Below are 24,661 nucleotides of genomic sequence, written 5' to 3'. Positions count from 1 at the left end.
GCTTCATCTTTTTGTTATGTCTATCAATTGCTATCTTGCCACTCAGGAATGCTCTAGTTGATTCAAAAACTTTCAGAATTCACTTTTATAGTAAGATGGATAAAGCTGATTATTTTGACTAAGACTCAAGATTATCCCTTAATCCTCTGATTACAGATAAAATATGAATACAGCAGTAAGCATATTACGATCTATCAGGAAGTTGCTGCAACATGTTTTCCTCTTCCTGAAAGGTTGTTACTCTTCTCTTCCTGTTGGAATCTGACATATACTTTAGAATCCAACTTAGCTGTTATCTTTTCTATAATGATACCGCCCCCCCCCCCGCACACACAAACACTAAGAGAATCAATGTATGGCCTTTCCTCACCGTTAAAACACTACCTCTCTTCCACAACATTTCTATGTCCTCTCTTATCCATTGGATCCTGGCATCCTTCAGACCAGGAAACTAGTCTCACTCATTCTTCTATCTTTTAGGTTATCATAATGCTTTTCATCTTTCCCATAGTGGTGATTAATGCTAGTTTCCCCCAATTATCTGATACTACTTTTTCTTTTTTTTTTTTTTTTCACTTGGGCATAAGACTGCCCAGAATGATTACTATATTTACCAAACTAGGTAGACCCTTGTGACCAAGTCCATCTAGGTCATGATTTAATACCGGAAATAACATCAGAAAATTCTGGATTTTGCCTCTTAAAGGGAAATGTTGTATCTTTATTTATTTTCTCCTTTATGAGTCATCTTGAAACATGCTGATGAGTGATGGCAACATTCTAGGGAATATGGAACGAAATGACAGAAGGAGTCTGTACCCTCACACTATAGAGCTACCATCCTAATTCTGGTATCCTTAGACTGTTAGTGGGGAGAAAAACAAACTTCCACCCTGTTTAAGCTTCTATTTTTTAAGTCTCTATCATGACAGAATTATACCCTAACAAATGTATTTCTATACTGGGGATGCAAGTAATTACATTTGGACAGAAAAATGTTTTATATAATATAAATCGAGAGGTACCTGGATAGCTCAGTCCATTAAGCACCTGACTCTTGATTTGGCTCAGATCATAATTTCACAGTTGTGAAATCAAGCCCTGCATCAGGCTCTGCCCGGGTGTGGAGCCTGTTTAAGATTTTCTCTCTCCTTCTCCCTCTGCCCATTCCCACACACTTCTCTCCCTCCCCCCTTCTCTCTCTCTCTCAAAAGAAATGTTTAATATAAATCAAAATGGTATGTAAATGTAGCCATATTAACTCCCCTTTGGATATATTTGCTGTTATTTGCTTTTTTAGCTATACAGATCATCTAAGCTTTAGGTTTCAAATACATTCAGGTTGCTTTTTTACATTGATGACATTTTTTCTGGTGTTTCACAGTATGCTCTTTTCTTCTGGAAAGGAGACTGCAGAAAGAGTACACATGCACTTTGACATGTTGACTATGGGTCTAAGTCTAGACTATATTTGAAATTGTTTTGCTTATTTTCCATGTCTTCACATAGGCTATTTTCATTTTCTAGGAGGCTCCTATATTTGGGATTATTTTGTTTACTATTTATCCTTTTGATAAGAATAAATCTTATTATTTATTTCCTTTAGGAAATTAATATGAATATTATTTCCTTTGAGAAAGCCATCCCTGAACTTACAGACCTGTTAAAAATTAATATGATAGACGTGTTTCTTTGATTTTGTTATTAATTGGTTTATATAGTTGGCTGCTCCCACATTGGGGGCATAGATATTTAAAATTGTTAAATCTTCTTGTTGGACAGACCCTTTGAGTATGATATAGTGTCCTTCCTCATCTCTTATTATAGTCTTTGGCTTAAAATCTAATTGATCTGATATAAGGATTGCCACTCCTGCTAATCTCACAAAACAAACTGAGGGTTGGTGGGGGCAGGGGGTTTGGGAGAAGGGGGTGGGATTATGGACATTGGGGAGGGTATGTGATTTGGTGAGTGCTGTGAAGTGTGTAAACCTGGTGATTCACAGACCTGTACCCCTGGGGATAAAAATATATGTTTATCAAAAATAAAAAATTAAAATAAATAAATAAATAAATAAATAAAATAAAACTGAAAAAAAATTAATATGATATAGTACCTTATTTTATCACACATGTTATTACTGCAAATATATAATACTTTGTATAAATTTTAATTTGATGACTGATCTTCCCACCAGACTAAGTTCCACAAGAGCAGGGACAATGTCTATAAATTTTACTGATGCATCCTAAGCACCTGGAATATTCTATTTATTCAACAATTTATTTGTTGGAAAGAGGTAAAGAAGTGAGAAACAGGAAAACTACCCAGCAATGAAAAGGAGACAGACTAGAAGCCATTTTGTGGAGCCAATTATTTGAAATACCCACATAATGAGGGAAAATAGATTTCTAGAGGAGAGAGGTTTATGTCATTAAACTTAATTTCCTCAATTCTCTTTATTCTATATGGGCAGTTATAATAGAAAAAGAGTAAGACTTTCCTTTTATTATTATTATTTTCTTTCATATCCAAAAAAAATCAAGGTTTGAAAACTTTGCATATTTACAAATCAGCAGTTACCTCCAAAAAATTCTCTATAGCATCTCGGGATTTATGCCCAGGGTCTTCCATTTTTTCTTATTTCTTGAATAAGAATTTGCCAAGAGGGATTTTATCAGGCCCACCTCTGGTGCTGCCGGCTTGACTGAATTTCCTGGTCCACTAGGTGGTGTTGGAAATGTCACTTGAAGGAGTGCTGCCAAGTTAGAAAATGACTGCTTATGGCTCCACATGCAGATAGGGACAGGTGTCTTCATCTGGCTGCTGGCATTTCTGTGCCATGAGAAGTTTCTGTGAAAACAAAAATTGATAAAGTTTCTTTTGAAATAGGAATTTTAAATTTCCATTACATTTCAAATAAAAAGTATTTGACAGGGACGTCTGGGTGGCTTAAAGCCTCTGCCTTTGCCTCAGGTCATGATCCCAGGGTCCTGGGATCTAGCCCCACATGGGGCTTTCTGCTCGGCAGGAAGCCTGCTTCCCTTCCTCTCTCTCTGCCTGCCTCTCTGCCTGCTTGTAATCTCTGTCTGTCAAATAAATAAATAAACAAATAAATAATCTTAAAAAAAAAAAAGTATTTGACAAAGTTGTTCTTCCCATGCATTGACACACTTTATTCACTTGCTTCCACCACACTCTGCTGGTGTTTTCCTACCTCACTGGCCCCTTCCTTTTGGTCCCTTTTGCTCATTAGAGTACCTCATAACTAATTCCTCGGGTCACTACTCTTTCCCACCTGCACTTCCTCGAAGAGTTCATTTGTACTTTAGGTTCTGATCAGGATATGTGCTGATGATTCCCAGTTTTGTATCCCTAGACCCACCTATATCCAACCACTTCATCTGGCTGTTCACAGTCATCATGAATTCGCCATAACAAAAAATATACTTCTATCCCACTTCCACATTTGCGTAATCTCAGTTGATTGAAACCCAAGTTTCAGTTGTGAGAGAGAAAAAAAAAAAAAAAAAAGGACCACCAGGACGGCAGCCTTGAGGCTTCTCTCTTACATTTCACTGCTGAGCCAGCAGGATATCTTGTGTACTCTACCTCAAAGTATATCCATACTTTGGCCATTTTTCATATGGATGACATCATATCTTGCCTGCATTATTAAATTATCTGCTATGTGGTCTCTCTGATTTTACAAAATCTTTGATCCCTATCACTAAACCGTCAAATAGCATCCAGAGTGATGCTTTCAAAATATAAGTCAGAAAATGTCATCTGTCTCTTCAAACCCTGCAGTGGCTTTTCATTCCTCACAAAGTTATAGTTAGTGTCCTTTTTTCCACAGCCTTCTGTTATCTTCCCCCCGTGACCTGCCTAACGTCATCTCCTTTTCTCCTCGTTTCTCACTCTGCTACAGCCACACTGGCCTGCTCACTGCTGTTCAATTTCACCAGGCAGCCTCTCATACCAGGGATTTTACACTGGCATTCCCTCTGCCTAGAATGTTCTTTTTCCAGATAGCCATCCACATGGCTAACTCTCTTACTACCTTTGGGGTCTACTCAAATATCATTTTCTCTGAGGTTTGTCCTGTACCACCCCATAATCCTCACTGGGTCTTCTTTAACCATATTAATTTCACCTTCTAACATTTTATTTAATTTATATATTTTTGTGGGCATTATGTATTCTGTATCATTCCTATGAAAATATAAGTTCCATTAATGCAGGGAATTTTTCTTGTTTTATATAATAACAAGAGCTTTTTTCTGGCATACAGTAGGAGTTTAATAAATATTTGTTAAACAGATAATGCTTTTGTAGGAACAGGTCAAATTTGCCTGCTAGTACCATTACTATTCAGTATGATACTAGCTGACCAAGTCAAAGAAAGAGAATAAGGAAAAAAGTTATAAGTAACAGAAAAGAAGAGCCAAAACTGTAACTATGTGCATATATAATCACCTACCTATAAAAAAAGAAAGTCATCTAAGAGATGTATAAGAACACATGAGAAAATTCAGTAAAAAGGACACATTCATGCTCAATTATATTTTTAAAAGATGAATAATTTTTCTGTATGCCAGAAGTAACTAAATTTAAAAACAGAAAGAGATCCTGTTTGCAATATATTTTTTTTTAAAGTGTAAAATGCCTGAGAACACACCTAATAGAAGAAACTCAAGGTGCACATGGGTAGCTCAGTCTAGCATAGGATTCTTGATTTCACCTCAGGTCATGATCTCAGGATTGTGAGTTCAAGCCCTGCATTGACCTTCCTGCTCAGCAGGGAGTCTGCTTGAGAATTTATCTCTCCTCCTGCCCCGCCCCTCCCCCCCCTACTTATTCTTTCTAAATAAATAAATAAATAAATAAAATCTAAGAATTTCAAGGCTTACATTAAGGAAACTATCAAATGGGATATCAAATAAATTAAATAACATACCAAGTTCATAAACAAGAAGATGTATTATAGACAAAACAATTTTCCATAATAATTTAATCAAAACAGAAAAAGTGATTTTATAACTGCAATAACTGTTTCACAAATTCAAATGGAAGAAAAATATTTAAGTATATTCAATATATTTCTACCAAAAGTAGAAACAAAGGAAGGAGGGAAGAGGGCAGGGAGGGAGAGAAGGAAGGAGGGAGAAAGAGAGACATAGAGATCTTATTAGTATGGAATAGACCAGATCCATGACATTTCAAATTTCTTAGCAAAAGGATGGACTATTGAATCATATGCAGATAATTTGCTTTCATTAGGAAAATAATAGAGTCAGACTGTACCTCAGACATGCAAGCTCAGTTTGTGATGGATCAAAGTGCTATAACTAAACTACATAAGTATTGTGAGAAACATAGGAAAATATCTTATAATTTCATAGTAAAGAAGGGCTTCCTTAAGAAAGATGTAAAACAGAAAAAGTTGAAGAAAAACATTACCCCTTTCACCCTCATAAAAATGAACAGAAATGTTTTGTTTAAATGAGTTAGCATAGACGTCATTAACATTCTGGATAAATATCCAGGTTGCATAAAGAGCTCTTTTAAATCAGTAGGGAAAAAAGACAAGCCTCCCAGAGGGCAAAAATATATGAAAATATAGTTTATGGAAAAAGAGAAATATGGAAAAACTTAATCTTACTAAAAGCCAGGGAAACTCAAACTGAAAGAGAGCACGTTTTTTACCCATCTAAGACTCAACACCCAAAGAACAAATAATCCAATCAAGAAATGGGCAGAGGACATGAGCAGACATTTCTGCAAAGAAGACATTTTTTAAAAAAAATAAAAGCTTAATAGATTGCCAAAATGGAGGAAGAAACAAAGATATGATGAAATGGAAATATATCATACACTCCAAAGTAAGAGGTGAAAACCTTTGAAGCCACTTATTTAATGACTCAATACCTCTGCAACTCTCTCTTGAAAAAGAAAGGAGAGGGGTATATAACAAGCACTCTCTCATCTTTTTTATACAGATTCCATTCTCTCTCCTTGATTCCAATTATTCTTATCAACCCAACCATTTATTGACTACTTACTGCCTCCCAATTATAAATGTTATAACAATACACACACACACACACACACACACACACACACACAAGCACACATATACACACACACAGAGTGAATCAGAGCCCACTGGCTCTGGGCTGCAAGTCTACTGGATGAAGAAAAGCCTTTCATAAGTATCTCTTATTCAAGATAGATTGTTAAGTGCTCCAATAAAGGCAGATACCAAGTGCTGTGGGACCACTGGGGAGGAAGAGATTAATTGCTACCATTACCACATTTTTAAAATCAATTTATCAGGATCCCAGCTTTGCAATTAAAGGAAATTTGCCAAGGCACTTAGAACAAAAGTATCTGTATATAATTTTCTTTCACTAATCTCTTCCAGGTCCTTTCACTCCATTGCATACAATCAGCATGGGGCTTTTTTTTTTCTTTTTTCTTTTTTTTCTTTTCTTTCCCACCCCCCACCCCTAGTTTCTGGTCAAAATATGACTCAGAATGGAAGACTGACTTTGGTTACAGTGTTGATGCCTTATATGCCTTCACTCTTGCCATTCGTAATCTCAGAAATATAATACAATAAAGGTCATTCATTCTACCAGCATGACAAATAGTTTTGGGGGAAAATTTATGCACATAAGTAATTTGTGAATTCCTTACACTCTAAAATTATAAAGAATTTCTACCAGTTGTCTCTTTGGGAAACAATGTTCTGATTATTTCTGGTTTCCTATTTGTTGCAAATTATGTCATTTATCCAAATTGATAACAAAGTATTTACAAAGTAAATTGAGTACACGAAGCTAATTTTTGGTACCAATTTACAAATAAACTTTCTTCTCAATTTTTATTTACTTATTCTTTCAACTAATATTTGTTGAGTACCTACTAAGTTCAAAGCACTCTTCTAGATGCTAGGAAACAGAAGTGAACAAAATATACTAAGTCCCTACACTCACTGGATTCATTTTTCTCATAGAGGAAACCAACAGTAAACAGACATGAACAGAGTATAATTTCAGAGATAGCAGTAGGTGTTAAAAGTAGAAAAAGAGGTATGGACTTAAGGGATAGAAGTGATAGAGATAAAGGCTATTCTAAGATAGAAGGGTAAGAAGTCTCAGCAAAATTAAAAAAAAAAAAAAATGAGAACACATGCTGTGTGATGATAGGAGGAAACACCATTCCAAGCAAAGAGACTCACAAATGCAAAGACCTAGAGAGGGAACTAGGTATATTCCAATAACTCTTAGAAGCTGAGTGACCAATTATTCCAGTTTTTCAAGGTCTACAAGGATCCCTGGAGACCTCATCTCTAAATGTGAAAACAGAAAATCCTGAAAAAACAATAATGAGTTGGAATATTATCTTGGGAATTCACCTTGACCAGAGCAGATAAAAAATGGAGAAAGTGGAGGAAAACGAGCTTACTGAGGTAAGCAGGTAGAGCATAATATGGAACCTTTAGAATCTTATAAAGAGACTGTACATTTTAGTGTGGCTGAGCCTTTGGAGGGATATAATCAGGAGAACCATGTAATCTGAAGTATTTGTTTTATTGAAATGAGTAGGCAACCTTCTTATTGGGAAAGCTTACTGTTTTCTCTCTGATCTCTCTGGGGAGACATCTCATCAATTTGAGCATTTCTGAAGGCCAGAGTCAGAAAATTCTGAGCAGAAGCTTCATTGGCCCTCAGTAATATTTTCAGGGATATATTTAGAAATATTTTTTTTGTAAGTGCCTTCATGCTTCTCTTTTAAGAATCTGGAGCAAACAGCCTTCCCATAGAGGAAAATGTTGAAATAAACTACAATGGGTCTGTTGATATAGGTATGAGGTCTCAAACTCTGGCCATGACCCATTAGTCACCTCTCAGTCATTCATAACTGAAGGCACCAATGTGATCACTAATATGATTTGAGCCCAAGAGCTCTTTATTCAGCAGAAATACTGAAAGTTTCTCTCACTACATTTTCTGTGTTAATGTCTCTTTTTTTTATAGACTTTCCTGGAAAGTCTCAAAGCAATTTCTCTCTGCTATGAAAATGTCCTTATCTTTTGGCCCAAATGGAGAAATATACCCCTTCCTGGCTAGAATGATTACCTCTAAATGGACTGCTGTGTTCAGTCCAAACAGTAGCAGCAAAATCCTGAAGTCTATTCATAACACTCTTTGGTGCTGTCCTTCTCTCTACTGTTCTTCATTTTGTCTGAAGCACAGATGCTGAGAAAACTTTTCTTTTTAATTAAAAAAATCTAAATTCAAGTTGAGAAAAGGGAGGAAGAGAGGTGATATTAGCAGTAAAGAAGTAAAAGATTCAAGAGGAAAGAAAGATGAAGTAAAGGTGACAGACAAATTCCATTTAGCAAGGAAGAGCTCATGCCCTCTTTGGAGATCATAAAAAGCCTGGACATTTTCAAGCCCTTTCCTGTGGAGGGGCTGATCAGTAGAAGGATGATGTGGGATCCAAAGATGGAAAAGGGAAAGACAGAAAGAAATAATTTACATGCACAATGTTTTTCTAATTTTCTTTGACAACAAGTTCTCCATGAACTAATCACTGCCCCTTTCTGATCAGAATGTGAAGTTGCCTCTTCTTTGGAATAGAGAGCAGGAAGTGGGAAAAATTATTAATAATAATTTGAAACAGTTGCATCCGAGTGGATGGATTAATGGTGAATCAATTTTATTTTTAAATTTCCTTCTATGCCTTTATTATTATGCTTTAAAACTGAGAGAAAAGAAATTACAGAATAATGTTCCATCTACATGTTCCATCTAACATGTAGATGGAACCAAATTTATTGTTCAATAATTCTAGTTTAAATTTAGTTTAATTAATTGGATTTATAATTAATGCAATTTAATATATGTATATATGACAAAATATACAGAGCACAAGGTATAAATAATATTAGGTTATATGGGTATAACCTCACTGTATTTACAGTAATTTCCTCCTATTTATCAATATGGTACATTTAAGAATCCTAACATTTGGATTACATATTTTATGAAATATTCATGTCCTCTTTAAGAGGATAAGCTCATTTCACTGAACTCTTATTCCTGAGTTAGGGCAGATAGACTCTTGAGGAAATTATAAATATAGGGTACATGTTGTCAGAGTCTTACATAAATAATAATCCATATACAATGTGGTTTCCAGGTTGGCAAATAAGAATAAATACAAATGAAAAATATATAATTATATGCACCATCTTAAGAAGAGACTTTACAGTGGAAGAAAGAAAGTAGGACCTAAAGAAAGGAATAAACGTATCTTAAAATCAGGTATGTCATGTCTTGGGAAGAAGTAACAGAAATTTGAAGAGAGGAGAGGACTAAGTAAAGGATTGGCATGAGGGAAAGATTTCCTGAAAGCTTAGATTTGTTTAAATAAACTTGCTCATTTTTTTACTGAAGTAGAGTTGACACTCAAGGTCACATGAGTTTCCGGTTTACAACATAATGATTCTATATCATGCTAGATATAGAATCTACCACAAGAGTAGATACCTAGTCATCATACAAGAATATTATGATACCATTGACTATATTCCTATGCTGTACTTTTACATCCATGACTCATTCCATAACTGGAATCCTGCCCTTCCCAGTCCTCTTCACCCATTTCGCCTTCCCTCCTACCACTGCTCTGACAACAGTCAGTTTCTACTCTTTATCATAGGTCTGTTTCTGGTTTTGGCTTATTGTTCATTGGTTTTTTGTTTGTTTGTTTGTTTGTTTGTTTTTAATATTCCACAAATCAGTGAAATAATATATTTGTCTTTAACTAATCTCAGCTAGCATAATACCCTCTAGTTCCATTCATGTCACAAATGGCAAAATCTTATCTTTGAAAAAAAAAAAAAGGTTTTTGGGGTTTTTGTGTTTGTTTGTTAGCTTTTTAATTTGAGAAAGAGAATGAGTGAGAGAGAGCACAAGTCAGCGGGAAGAGGCAGAGAAAGAGAGCGATTTCCCCACTAAGCAGGGAGCCCAATATTGGGCTGAATCCCAGGACACTGGGATCATGACCTGAGCCAAAGGCAGGCGATCAAATGAGTGAGACACGCAGGTGCCCCTAATATCTTATCTTTTTTACTTTATTTTTTCCAGTATAGTTCATATATAGTGTTGCATTATTTTCAGGTGTATAATATAGTGATTCAACAATTCTATATATCACTCATTAATAATTCTGTATATGACTCATTAAGATAAGTGTACTCTTAATCTCTTTACCTATTTCACCTATTCCTGACCTCCCCTCTGTTAACCACCTATTTGTTCTCTATAAATAAGAGTCTCTGCTTTGATTTGTCTCCTTTTTTTTTTTCATTTTTTTTCATTTGTTTTGTTCCTTAAATTCCACATATGAGTGAAATAATACAGTATTTGTTTTTCCTGACTTATTTCACTTAGCCTTATACTCTCTAGCTCCATCCATGTTGTTGCAAATAACGAGATTTCATTTTTTTTATATGGCTGAATAATATCCCTGTGTGTGTGAATTGTGTCAATTCACAATTTCCTTATCATACTTGGGTTACTCTCATTCCCTAGGGTATTATAAATAATGCTGCAATAAACATAAAAGAATGCCTATAACTTTGCAGATGTTTATTTTGTTTTCTTTGGATAGATACTCAGTAGTGCTATCACTGGATAGTATGGTATTTCTATTTCTAATTTTTGAGGAAACATAATATTTTTCATAGTGGCTATACCAATTTACATTTCCACCAACCATGTACAAGGTTCTTTGTTCTCCAGAACATTGACAACGTGTTTTTTTGTTTTTTTGTTTTTTTTGGTTTTTTTTGTCTTTTTGATTCTAGCCTTTCTGACAGGAGTAAGCTAGTATCTTCTTATTTTGTATTTGTATTTCCCTGATGATAGTGATGTTGAACATGTTATCATATGTCTGCTGTCCATTTTTATGTCTTCTTTGGGAAAATGTAATTTATGTCCTCTGCCCATTTTTTTATTTTATTTTTTTAAATTTATTTATTTTCAGAAAAACAGTATTCATTATTTTTTCACCACACCCAGTGCTCCATGCAATCCGTGCCCTCTATAATACCCACCACCTGGTACCCCAACCTCCCACCCCTTCCACCACTTGAAACCCCTCAGATTGTTTTTCAGAGTTCATAGTCTCTCATGATTCACCTCCCCTTCCAATTTACCCCAACTCCCTTCTCCTCTCTAACACCCCTTGTCCTCCGTGATATTTGTTATGCTCTACAAATAAGTGAAACCATATGATAATTGACTCTCTCTGCTTGGCTTATTTCACTCAGCATAATCTCTTCCAGTCCTGTCCATGTTGCTACAAAAGTTGGGTATTCATCCTTTCTGATGGAGGCATAATACTCCATAGTGTATATGGACCACATCTTCCTTATCCATTCGTCCATTGAAGGGCATCTTGGTTCTTTCCATAGTTTGGCGACTGTGGCCATTGCTGCTATAAACATTGGGGTACAGATGGCCCTTCTTTTCACGACATCTGTATCTTTGGGGTAAATTCCTCTGCCCATTTTTAATTGGATTATTTGGTTTGGTGTTGTGTAAGTTCTTTTTTAAAAAAAAATATTTTATTTATGTATTTATTTGTCAGAGAGAGAGCACAAGCAGGCGAGGTGGCAGGCAGAGGCAGAGAGAGAAACAGGATCCCCACTGAGCAAGGAGCCTGATGTGGGACTCGATCCCAGGACCTTGGGATCATGACCTGAGCCCAAGGTAGCAGCTTAACTAACTGAGCCACCCAGGAATCCCGTGTAAGTTCTTTGTATATTTTGGAAATTAATCCTTTATTGGACATGTCATTTACAAATATCTTCTCCCATACAGTCGGTTGACTTTTTGTTTTTTTTGTTTCCTTTGCTGATGCAAAAGCTTTACCTTTTGATATACTGTATTTTTGCCTGAGGAGACATATCTAGAAAATTTGGCTAAAGCCAAAAAATATTCAAATTACTGTCTGTGCTTTATTTCAGGTCTTTAATTCAGTGTGTGTGTGTGTGTGTGTGTGTGTTGTTAGAAAATAGGAAGCCTGGGTGACTCAGTGGGTTAAAGCCTCTGCCTTTGGCCCATTGTCCTGGGATCAAGCCCCACATCGAGCTCTCTCTCTGCCTGCCTCTCTGCCTACTTGTGATCTCTCTTTGTCAAATAAATAAATAAAATCTTTAAAAAGAAAAAAAGAAAATGGTTCCAGTTTCATTCTTTTCCAAGTAGCTATCCAGTTTCTCAACACCGTTTATGAAAGTGACTGTATTTTCTCCATTATATATTCTGCCCCCACCCCTGTCGTTGATTAACCATATAACCATGGGTTTGTATCAGGACTGTCTATTCTATTCAATTGATCTGTATTTCCATTCCTATGTTCAGTACCATACTGTTTTGATTATTATATCTTTTATTATGTCTGGAAACTTGAGATTGTAATATCTCCAGCTTCATTCATTTTTCTCGATTGATTTAGCTATTTTGTGGTTTCATACAAATTTTATTTATTTTTCTAGTTCTTTGAAAAATGCTGTTGGTATTGTGATAAGGATCACATTGAATCTGTATATTGCCTTGGGTAGTGTGGACGTTTTAACAATAATAATCTTCTAGTCCATGAGCATGAAATATCTTGCCATTTTTTTTGTGTTGTCCTCAATTATTCTCATCAGTGTTTTATAGTTTTCAGAGTACGGGCCATTCACCTCCTTGGTTAACTTTATTCTTTCCAGTGCAATTGTAAATAGACTTGTTTTATTAATTTTTCTTTCTGATACTTTGTTATTTGTATATAGGAAATCAACAGATTTCTGTATAGTCATTTTGTATCCTGCAACTTTACTGAATTTGCTTATTATTTCTGATAATTTTTGGTGTCTCATTTAGGGTTTTCCATGTATAGTATCATGTCTTCTACAAATAGTGACAGTTTAACTTCTTCCTTACCAATTTGGATAGCTTTCTTTATCTTGTCTGATTGCCGGCGTTTAGACTTCCAAAGCCAGGTTGAATAAAAGTGGTGAGAGTTGGCATCCTTGTCTGATACCGATCTTAGTGGAAAAGCTCTCAGTTTTCCAACACTAAGTATGATGTTAGCTGTGGGTTTTTCATATATGGCCTTTATTAAGTTGAGATCTTTTCCCTTCAAGCCTACTTTGTTGAGAATTTTTATAATGAGCCGATGCTGAAGTTTGTCAAATGCTTTTTCTGCAATTAGGAGGTGATCATATGATTTATAACCTTTGTTTTGTTTATATGATATATCACCTTGTTGATTTGTGAATATTGAGCTATTCTTGCATTCCCAGAGTAAATCCCACTTTATTGTGCTGAATGATCCTTTTGCTAATATTTTGTGGAAGAATTTTGTGCTTAATTTCATCTGTTTGTATTATTGTCTGGTTTTGGCACTAGGGCAATGGTAGCTTTGCAGAATATGTTTGGAAGTTTTCCTCCCTCTTCTTTTTTGGGAATAGTTTGAGGAAAATAGGAATTAACTCTTTAAATGCTTGGTAGAATTTACCTGTGAGTCCATCTGGTCCTGAACTTTTGTTTTAAGTACTAATTAATATTAGTTGATCTGTTCAGAACTTCTATTTATTTCTAATTCAGCATTGGACATTTGTATGTTTCTAGGAATTATCTATTTCTTGTAGGTTGTCCAACTTGTTGACATATAATTTTTCATAGTAATTTTTTCATTATTGTTTCTGTGATGTTAGCTGTTACTTCTCTTGTTTCCCTTATTTATTTGAGTCCTTTTGTTTTTCATGATAAGACTGATTAAAGGTTTTTTTTATATACATATTTTCAAAGAACCAGATCTTGGTTTGGTTGATCTTTTCTGTTGTTTTTAGTCTCTATTTCATTTTTTTAATGCTCTACTTATTACTCAAATGTTCCAGATTGCCAATCTGTTTTCAGCATCCTCTAATCTGTTGATTCCCTCAAGTGTATTTTCCATTTTATTAATTGTATTCTTCTATGTTAGTTCTCTTTTTGTATTTTCTCTTTCTTGAAGTTCTCACGGAGTTCTTACATTCCTATCTACAATCCAGTGAACATTCTTGTGAGCATCACTTTAAATTCTTTCTCAGGTATATTTTTTAGGGTTTTTGTTTTTTTTTTTTTTTTAGGTTTTGTTTTGTTCTTTCATTTGGAGAATATTCTTCTGTCTCCTTATTTACCTGACTCTCTGTTTTTGTTTTTATTTTTTGTTTGTTTGTTTGTTTGTTTCCTATGAATTAGGTGGAACAGTTACTTCTCCTAAACTTAAAGGAATGGTCTTGAGTGATATTGGCTGGATTTTGTGGGCTGGATGTTCTCAGGCATTCTGTTCCCAGAATGGAGAGATGACCAGTGCTGTAGTAAGCATGCACCTTGCACCTGTGAAGTACTGGAGCTCTCTGTGCAAAGCGCATCAGGGAAGGAGAGTTGATGCTGAAGTAAGTACAAGCTTGGGTGTCCCTGCATGCTCTGTGCAAGGGGCATTATGGCATGACAGCTGCAGCTGAAGTGGGCATAGGCCAGGGCAATGCTGGGGATCTCCACACAGAGGATATCCTAGAAAGATACTTAAGCTGAAGTTTGTGTAAGCCTGGGGTTCTTGGAGCTCTCCACACGGAGGGTATTCCTGAAAGACAGCTGAAACTGAAATTGGTACAAGCTATGGTATCCTGTGGGGCACCTAGAGTCACTACCAGGACAGGCCATGGTGTCCTGGTGCTCTTCATGTAGGGACACACAGGTGGGGCAGCTGAAACTTAGTGTAGGCCAGGAGGTCCTTTGGTGCTCCACACAGTGGTGTCCTGGCTAAATAGCTGGAGCCAAGGTGGGCAAAAGCCATAAGTTTCTGGGGTGTTCCATGCAGGAGGTACCCTGGCAGTGTGGCTGGAGCCAAAGCAAGCATGAGCTGGGGGTCCCTGAGCACTCTGACATGAGAGTGTTTTAGCAGGCTATATGCAGCAAAAGTGGCGCATGCCTAGAATATTTGGGGGTTTTGGCGGGATGGCTGGAGCTGTAGTAAGCACTGACCAGGTATGTCTTGATCTTTGCCATGCGAGAGCTGCCTTAGCCTCTAGTCTATGCCAGTCCCAGTGGCTGACATGGACTAGGGGCCTGGGGCTCACTGAGGCAGCAAGCAGTCCTGGTCCAGTCTGTGCTATCATGGTGGAGGAGGAAATGTATACTGTGGTGCTCACTGGCACTTCCAATCCAGAGAAAACTTGAGCAGCTCTGCCACTATTTGGTAGAGTTCAAGGGCTATAACTTTTATATCCAAGTTGCTTTTTCAAACTACAACTTTTCTGTGTCCTAGTGTTTCTGAGGCTAGTGTGGGCTAGGGGCCTGGGGCTAGCTGAGGCAGCAGGCCAGCCATAGCATCCAGTCCCTGCTCCATCTCCACTATCGAGGTGGAGGGTATACATTAGTAGTGATGCTTGCCAGCCCATCTCAACCAGAGAGAGTTCTAGCAGCTCTCCCACATTTGACAAGGTTGCAGAGCTACTTACTTTATACTCTAATTGCCCTTTTAAACCTTGTTTTTGTGGAAAGACAAACCTACTCATGGTCCGTTAGTACTATCCCTATCCAGGGCAGTTCAAAGCATCAGGGATAAGGGTACCCTTTATTACCATGTCTCTGTCTCTTGCCATTCTCTATGTGGTTTCTATACTTTTTTTGTGCGGAAATGTTCAATGAGCCCTCAGTTCTTTTCCAGGAGGAACTGCTCTGTAAATAGGTGAAGATTTGGTATGTCCATTCAGGAATTGAGTTCAGGGTCTTCCTGTATCACCGGATTGGACAAGAGTGTTTAATTTAGGTCATTTGCTGGGGCGCCGGGTGGCTCAGTGGGTTAAGCCTTTGCATTCAGCTCAGGTCATGATCTCAGTGTCCTGGGATTGAGCCCAAGGTTGAGCCCTGCTGAGCAGAGAGCCTGCTTCCCGCTCTCTCTCTCTGCCTCTTGTGATCTCTGTCAACTAAATAAATAAATCTTTAAAAAATTTAGATCATTTACATTTAGAGTAATTATTGGTAGGTATGTACTTGTGGCCATTTGTTCATTATTTTGGGGTTGTTTTTATAGTTCACTGTTCCTTTCTTCTCTTGCTGTCTCTCCTTGTGATTAATGACTCCAGTGTTCTGTTTGGCTTTCTTTCTCTTAATTTTTTGTGTGGCTATTATAGGTTTTAGGTTTGTGGTTACTATAACATCCTATATATATAAGCAGTCTGTATTAATTTGATGGTGACTTAAGTTTAAACACATTCTAAAGGAACTTTATCTATACTCTTGTTTTTGAACTTCATACTAGCTTTTTAAATGACTGTTCTACTACCTTTACTGTATATTTGCTTGACCTCATGACATTTTCTTCTATCATAATTCTCTGCTAATTATGGCCTTTCCACTTATAAAGAAGTTTCTTTGACATTTCTTGTAAGGTCAGTTTAGTGGTGATGGGCTCATTTAACTTTGTTTGAGAAACTCTTTATTGGTTCTCTAATTCTGAGTGGTAACCTTTCTGGATAGGGATGGATATAGTTTGTCTGTTTTCTAGTTAGTACTTTGAAAATATTCTGTCCCTCTCTTCTGACCTACAAATTGATGGCCTTATGGAGTTTCAGTTGTAAGATACTAGTTGTTTCTCCCTTGTTGCTTTTAAAACTCTACCTTTGATATTTTAATTATTATGTGTCATGGTGTGCACCGCCTTGGATTCATCTTACAAGGGACTTTCTGTGCTTCCTGAACCTGGAGGTCTATTTCCTTCCCCTGGTTAGGTAAGTTATCTGCCCCTTTCTTTCTTTTCTTTCTGGAACCCCTGGTTTTTTCATTTGATATTGGCAAAGTGATCACTTAATGTATCCTCATTTTTTTAATCATTTGTTTTTCTTTTTAAGGTTAAGCTTGTGTCCATTCCATTTCCCTGTTTTCCAGGTTATTGATACATTCTTCTGCATCCTCTAATGTACTGCTGCCTCTCTTTGGTGGAGTTACTTTGAACTCTTTATCGAGCAGACTTGTTACCTCTTTTTCATTTAGTTCTTTTCCTGAGGTTATGTTTTGTTCTTTTATTTGGAATATGCCTCTGTCTCCTCATTTTGCTTGATTCTCTTTTTTCCTATGAATTAGGTGGAACAGCTAGATCTCCTAAGCCTGAATAGATGGCCTTAGTTTTGTCTATCCTTTATGTAGACTGTGTGTGTCTAATGACTTTGGCTAGCTGGAGATGTGACTGGGGGTGGAGGGTCCCAGGGCACTCCATTCTGGAATTGCTTTGGTGGCATGACCTGAGCTGAACTGGTTGTGTTGGTCCTGGGCTCTTTGCACAGAGTATGCCCTGGCTGGACTGCTGAATTGGACATGGGCCAGGATATAGTCCATGGGATCTCTGCACAAAGAGCAATCTAGAAGGAAAACTGAAGTTTAAGTGAGTACAAACTGGAATATGCTGGGGTATTGTATTCAGGGGGCACCCTGGTATGGCAGGTGGAATCAAACCAGATGTTTCTTGGCAGATCCTGGGGTGTTCCATGTCATGGGCACCCTGGTGGCAACTGAAACTAAGATGGGCATGGGATGGTGATTTGCAGGTTGCTACACAAACAGAACACTCTGGCAGGGTGGCTGGAGTGAAAGCAAGGCAGGCTCGGTGGCCTAAAGGCTCTCTGCACTGAGGGTGCCCTGGCAAGTCATCTGGAGCTGAAGAGGCACATACTTTGTGCCTGTGTCACTTTGGCAAGATAGCTGAAGCTATAGTGGGCACTGATCGCAGGTGTCCAAGTATATGCTAAGAAGGAGCCACCTTGGTGGGATGACTGGCACTGTAGGATGACATGGTGTGGGGTAGAGTACTGTGACTCACTGAAGTGACCAGCCAGCTAAGGTGCCTGGATGTTCCCATCTTCATTATCAAGGTGGAAGGGATACAGCTGTGGTCCTCACCAGATCTTCTGACCCAAAGAGAATTCCAGTAACTCTCTTTCCATTTGGCAGGGTGCTAGGTGCTAGGGCTGATCCCATTATTTTAGTTGCCCTTTTGAACCATGACTTTTTTCTGTGCTCCAGGACAGAATAATTTCCTCATAGTCCCAAAGTAGTATGCCTCTCTACTGAGGTTCGCAATGTTAGAGGTGTGGGTTCCCTTTATTACTCTGTCTCCATCTCTTTCTTATTGTCATTTTCTGTGTGGACTTTAGGGGGAATTGCTGTATAAGTAGGTGTAGATTTGGTGTGTCAATGTGAAGGTGAGTTAATGGTCTTCCTACATCGTTATCTTGGACCAAAACCTATCCATCATTAATTTCCAAACTTAGTAATACTTGGCCATGTATGTGCTCAGCACCAAAGAGGTAAATAAGTGAGATTTTACTTGGCCTTAAGAAGCTCTTTTAGAAGAGATTATTTATCATTTATTGAGCCTCTATGTGCTGGCTACTGGGTACTTTATTGTCTCATTTTATTCTGACAAAATTCAGACACCTCAGTTAATTTAAATGACTATTGTAATAAATATCATTAGTGCTCAACCCTATCCAGTTTTCTTGTCCTTTCAGGCACATGGGAAATGATAATTCCCAGGTGACTTGAAGTCAGGCAAAGCCATAGGACTAGTGCTTGCCAGTGAAATGTGAGTTGAAGTGAAAAGAGTCACTTTTTGGATAGGCCTTTATAAGCCTGTATGATACCTCCATACCTTTTTCTTTTTGAATAAATTTGGAAGCTATATATGAAGATAGCAGAGCCACAGGATGAGAACAACTGCCATCCCCTAGTGTTTGGAAGATTTGCCAAATCCACATTGGACTAATTATGAGCAAGAAATAAATCTTTCTTGCACTAAATAACTGAAATTTCAGGATTTATTTACTTCTACAGAAAAGCAGAATATGTCCTAACATACATAAATACATACACCTAATATATAGAACATACATTGGTCAAAGGGTAGGATCAGATATTGAACTCTATACTTGTCTAACTATAAAGATCAAGCTCTTTCTACTGTATTATAAAGCCTCTAATAAACAATGTAAAAACTGCTATTCTATGATTACACAGAATTCTCGTTGTCTATAAACTCAGAATTAATTAGATACCATTTTTAACCCAGGGTCTCAATGGTAAGGTAGCTGGGTTTTGACTTGGATCTTGAAATGAATGGTGAAGAATGCAGGGCATTATCAACAAAAAGAAAGTTGTATAAAACCAGGCCTTAGGGGTGGCCATAAGAATACCCTCTTTGAGGAGGAAATATATATGCTGGGAAACCACAGAATATAAGATTAGAGTGCAAGAGGAGCTATTTTCTTGAGACTCTCAGTACTAGACTGAGGACCTTTGATTTAAGACAGTAATATATGGCTGAGAAGGTACTGGACTAAGTCAATATCTTCAGCTCTGCTGGCTACAAGGATTTCCTGTTTAAAGTATGGGGTAGATTATGAATAATCTCTAAAATCCCTTCCAATTCTGTATGTTTTCAAATACACATCTCAAAGTTCCTTTGTGAGAATTCCCTAGTCCTATTTAGGGAAAATTAAAGCCAATAGAATTGGTAATCATCATATTTTTTTAATAAAGTGGCTGGTAATCTTCTAGAGTTAGAAATCTTCCCATACTTAGACCAGCACATAAATATATTTTTTTAAGATTTTATTTATTTATTTAAGAGAGAGACAGTGAGAGAGAGCATGAGCAAGGAAAAGGTCAGAGAGAGAAGCAGACTCCGCATGGAGCTGGGAGCCCGATGCGGGACCCGATCCCAGGACTCCGGGATCATGACCTGAGCCGAAGGCAGTCGTCCAACCAACTGAGCCACCCAGGCGTCCCAGCACATAAATATTTTTATAGTGATTGTACCATAAAGAGAAATATCAGAGGAATGATTCTGCTCCTGTAGTGATAGATGTCTACGGGTATATAGGCTAAATTGAATAACATTTTTCTTTCCATTACAAGTAGGTTCTGCCATCATTGCCTTTTGTTCAGTGGTTTATTATCACCACTTTCCTGGGATTGGATCACCAATTCTTCTGTCTCTAGCCCTCATTTCATCTCTCTCCAAAGCATTTCTTTCTTAGGAAGCCCCTCTATTTAGAGGCAGTGGGAAAGGTAGCATTATATGACTGCATATGAGCATAGGCATACATTGACTGTCCTATAAATGCTAGCAATCTGTTGAACACTAAAGATTATATAAATCTTAGCAGCTTTACTGATGCTTCATACACAAGCAGCTGTTGTTTCTTGGTCGCCTGATTAAATATGCTGCAAAATTTCTCCCAAGAAAATCTCACCAAAGTTGATTCCAGCAAATCCTTCATAACATCTCTGTTAACAACTTCAGTTTCTAAGCAATTCAAAGAAAAGACTCAATCAATAACAATTCTTTCAAGGGGGCTGCTCTTTCTCCTTTCGTGGCAAGGTGTTTATAACACAAGACCAAGTGTTCTAGTCTTGGCTCTATATTAACCAGCAGTCACTCAACATTTTTAAAATGAAGTTCCAAATATTTTAGATATGTGGGTTAAAATGTGTTTTTGAAAATATGTCCCTAACTACATAACTGTATCTGTTTGTGTATCGTGTGTGTGTGTGTGTGTGTGTGTGTGTGTACACACACATATATTAAGTAGAAAAATTATGGTCTCTATATTTAGAGACAAAGTCAGAAAAATGCTTGAAGCTATCAAATATCAACATTATGAAATTAATCATCTATGAAATATTTACTGGAGAAATCAAATCAAAAGTCTACCTAAGGTTCTAGCTCAAGAGGGCAATATAGGAAGACCCTGAACTCATCTCCTCCAAGGACACACCAAAACTATACCTGTTTATAGAGCAATTCATCCTGATGAAGAATTAAAGGCTAACTGAACAGCTTCAGCACAACAAAAGACAGACCACATAAAGAATGGTAAGAGAACCCAAGACCTGGTAACAAAAGAAACACCCACCTCTGATGCTGCAAACTAGCTGGGAGAGATAGTACTTTGAGCATATTTATCTGACCAGGGGCACAGAAAAAAGAAAATCACTGGTTCAGAAGAGCCACAGGAATACAGAGGAACTAGCCCTTGCACCCTGCCAAACAGCAAAGGAGCTACTGGAATTCTCTCTGGGTTGGCGGGGCTTACAAGTGCCTTGGTTTATGTCCCCCTTCCACCTTGATAGTATGAAAGGGAATAGGGTAGAGTTGCCCTAGCTTCCCTCCTGTCTCTATGAGCCCCAGGCCTCTAGCCCCTTGCAGTGTGCACTGAGACACCCTAGTCACTGCTCACTATAGCTCCAGCTGTTGTGCCAAAGTGACACAGATGCAAAGCACCCCCAGAATTCTACAGGGCCACATCACTTTTGCTCCAGCCTGCCAGCTAGCTGCCTACTGCTCGGAGCACTTTGACAAAACTTAGCCCATTTTCACCTAGGTTCTGGCCACCCTGTCAAAGGTGTTCCCTAGGCAGAACATCTCTGGAAAGCCTGGCTGAGCCTGCCTTGACTCCAGTTGCCCTACCAGGAGACCCCCTATGCTGAGCAATCCAGGAAAACCTTGCTTGCATGCACTTCAGCTTTAGCTGTCCCGCCACGACACAGCTCCCCCAACCCATGTCCCACTTCAGCTCCAACTGTTGGGATGCCTGCTCTATGGAAATTCAAATGACCCTACCTTCTCATGTAGAATTTTGGTTCCAGAGATCCCATAAAGGGATTCTCTGTAAGGAGAGCCCCAAGAGACCCCAGTTTGCATCCACTTCAGTGCCATCTATCCTGCTGATGTATCCTCTGCACAGAGAGCCCCAATACAGCCAAAGCCTTCACACATTTTAGCTCTGGGCATCCTACCAGGAAAGCCCTAGCACAGAGTGCCCCAGGAACCCCAAGACAAAGTGACAAGACAAAGTGACCAGACACACAATCTACACAGAGGATGGCCATACAGAATACCATTCCTTCAGGTTTAGAAGTAGCTATTCTGCCTAATTTATAGACACAAATACAGAGAGTTAAGCAAAATGGCAAGACAGAGAAATACATTCCAAATGAAAGAACAAGACAAAACTTCAGAAAAAGAACAAAATGAAAAAGAAATAACCAATCTACCTAAGAGATTAAAATAATGATCATATAGATGCTCACCAGACTGGAGAGAAGAGTGTAAGATCTTGGTGAGAACCTCAACAAAGAGATAGAAAATATTAAAAAGAACCAATTAGAGAAAAGAATATAATAACTGAAATGAAATATACACTAGAAACAATCAAAAGTAGATTAAAGGCTACAAAGGATGGGTCATTGATCTGGAAAACAAGATAATGGAAAGTACCCAAGCTAAAGAGCAAAAAGAAAATGGAATTTAAAAGAATGGAGGATAGATTAAGGTATCTCTTGGACAGCATCAAGGGAAAAAAACATCATATTATAGGGTCCCAGAAGTAGAAAAGAGAAAGGGGTAAAAAACTCACCTACCTAACCTAAAAAAGAAAATACACTTCAGGCTCAGTAAGAGTTCCAAATAAAGTGAACCCAAAGAGGTCTACAACACCACGTAGTAATTTAAATTTCAAAGGTTAAATGTACAACTTTTTTTTTTAATTAAAAGTACAATCTTAAAAGCAGCAAGAGATAAGCAAGAAGTTATGTACAAAGAAAAACCTATAAGTCTATTAGCTGATTTTTCAGCAGAAGCTTTGCAAGCCAGAAGAGAATGGTATCAAAATGCTGAAAGAAAACCAAACAAAACACCTTACAACCAAGAATACTCTAACCAGCAAGGTTATCATTCATACTTTAAAAAGAAATCAATTGTTAACCAGACAAATGAAAGTTAAGTTTCATCACCACTAAATCAACCTTGGAAGGGAACTTTTTTTTAAGTGAAAAAGGTCAAAAATAAACATAGGAATATGATGAATAAAAAGAGTCAGATGGATACAAAGTCTCTTTAAGTACGTTCTCCAAGATAGATCATGTTAGGCCATGAAACAAATCTCAATAAATTTAAGAAGACTGAAATCATATCATGAACATTTTCTAACCAATACAGTGGGAAACTAGAAATCAGTCATAAGAAAAACAAACAAAACCCCCCAAAACTAGAATAACAGAAACACATGGAGGCTAAAAGCATGTTACTTAAAAAAACTAATGAGTCACTAAAGAAATTGAAGAGGTTATCAAACTATGCATGCAGACAAAAATGAAAACACAATGGTCCAAAGTCTTTAAGATGCAGCAAAAGCAGCATTAAGAGGCAAATTCAAAGTCATATGGGCCTACATCAAAAAAAAATTTTCAAATAATAACAGTACACCCTTTTAAAGGAACTGAAAAAATGATCAAACAAAACCCAAAGTTGGGAGAAGGAAGGAAACAATAAAAAGCAAAAATAAATGACATAAAAATTAAAAAATAGCAAAGATTAATGAAAACAGCTGGTTTTTTGAAAAGATACACAAAACTGATAAGCCTTGGGTCACCCCTATCAAGAAAAAGAGAGCACTCAAATAAATGCAAGAGTAGAAAGAACACCCTGCACTGCGGAAGTAAAAAATTATAAAAGATTACTACAAAAATTATATGCTAGCAAATTAGAAAACAGAGAAGAAATGCATAAATTCCTAGAAATATTGAGTCTTCTGAAACTATATTAAGAAGAGAGAGAAAAGGGGCGCCTGGGTGGCTCAGTGGGTTAAAGCCTCTGCCTTCGCCTGGGGTCATGATCCTGGGATCAAGCCTGGTCGAAACCTGGTCCTGGGATCAAGCCCCGCATCAGGCTCTCTGCTCAGCGGAGAGCATGCTTCCTCCTCTCTCTTTGCCTGCTTCTCTGCCTCCTTGTGATTTCTGTCAAATAAATAAATAAATCTTAAAAAAAAAGAGAGAGAGAGAGAGAGAAAATCTGGATAGACCAATTTTGTATTGAAATTGAACTGGCTATCAAAATCTCCTAACAAAAGTCCAGGGCAGATGGATTCATAGGTGAATTCTACCAAACATTTAAATAAATGTTAATATGTATTCTCAAACTGTTTAAAAAAAAAAAAAAAAAAGAAGAAGAGGAAGGAAAACTGTCAAATGCATTCTGAGACCAGCACTACCCTGATAACAAAACCAGAAAAAGACACTACACAAAAAAGAAACTATATACTAATACTCCTGATGAGCCTAGATGTAAATCCTCAACAAAATATTAGCAAGCCACATACAATAATACACTAAAAGAATCATTCACCACAATCAAATGGGGTTTATTCTGGGGATACAAGGATGATACAATATTCACAAACCAGCCAATGAGATATACCACACTAACAAAATAATGTAAATCATATGATCATCTTAATAGATGAAGAAAAAAGCATTTGACAAAATGCAACATCTGTTCATGATAAAAATTCACAAGTTGGGTTTAGAGAGAACAGACCTCAGTGTAATAAAGGCCATATGTGACAAATCCACACCTAGTATCATACTCAATGGTGACAAACTTAATAGCTTTTTTGTAAGATCAGAGACAAGACAAGGATGTCCACAGTTGCCATATTTATTCTGCATAGTGCTGAAAGTCCTAACAGCAGCAGTCAGGCAAAAAAGAGAAA

The 24,661-nt window shown here is 37.3% G+C and overlaps 2 long non-coding RNA genes across 6 annotated transcripts in view; one reads left to right on the top strand and one right to left on the bottom strand.

Moving 5' to 3' along the window:
- Positions 1 to 24,661, top strand: part of LOC132010699 (uncharacterized) — a 454,543-nt gene that overhangs the window by 412,855 nt on the left and 17,027 nt on the right. For 4 of the 5 annotated variants that reach the window (XR_009402261.1, XR_009402268.1, XR_009402262.1 and 1 more), the window contains 3 exons: positions 7,320 to 7,477; positions 9,214 to 9,338; positions 14,310 to 14,506. This is a non-coding gene — a long non-coding RNA (uncharacterized LOC132010699). The remainder of the gene's footprint in view (positions 1 to 7,319; positions 7,478 to 9,213; positions 9,339 to 14,309; positions 14,507 to 24,661) is intronic. The other variant, XR_009402264.1, reaches the window with a different exon arrangement.
- LOC132010711 (uncharacterized) overlaps positions 2,679 to 24,661 on the bottom strand; it is a 514,837-nt gene continuing 492,854 nt past the window's right edge. Inside the window, exon 3 of the long non-coding RNA XR_009402270.1 lies at positions 2,679 to 2,853. This is a non-coding gene — a long non-coding RNA (uncharacterized LOC132010711). The remainder of the gene's footprint in view (positions 2,854 to 24,661) is intronic.

Source organism: Mustela nigripes, chromosome 1 (genome assembly GCF_022355385.1).
Source record: "Mustela nigripes isolate SB6536 chromosome 1, MUSNIG.SB6536, whole genome shotgun sequence".
In the NCBI taxonomy this organism is placed as follows: Eukaryota; Metazoa; Chordata; class Mammalia; order Carnivora; family Mustelidae; genus Mustela; species Mustela nigripes.
The sequence above is the reverse complement of the archived record's forward strand: the minus strand, read 5'-3'. Positions and strand labels throughout refer to the sequence as shown.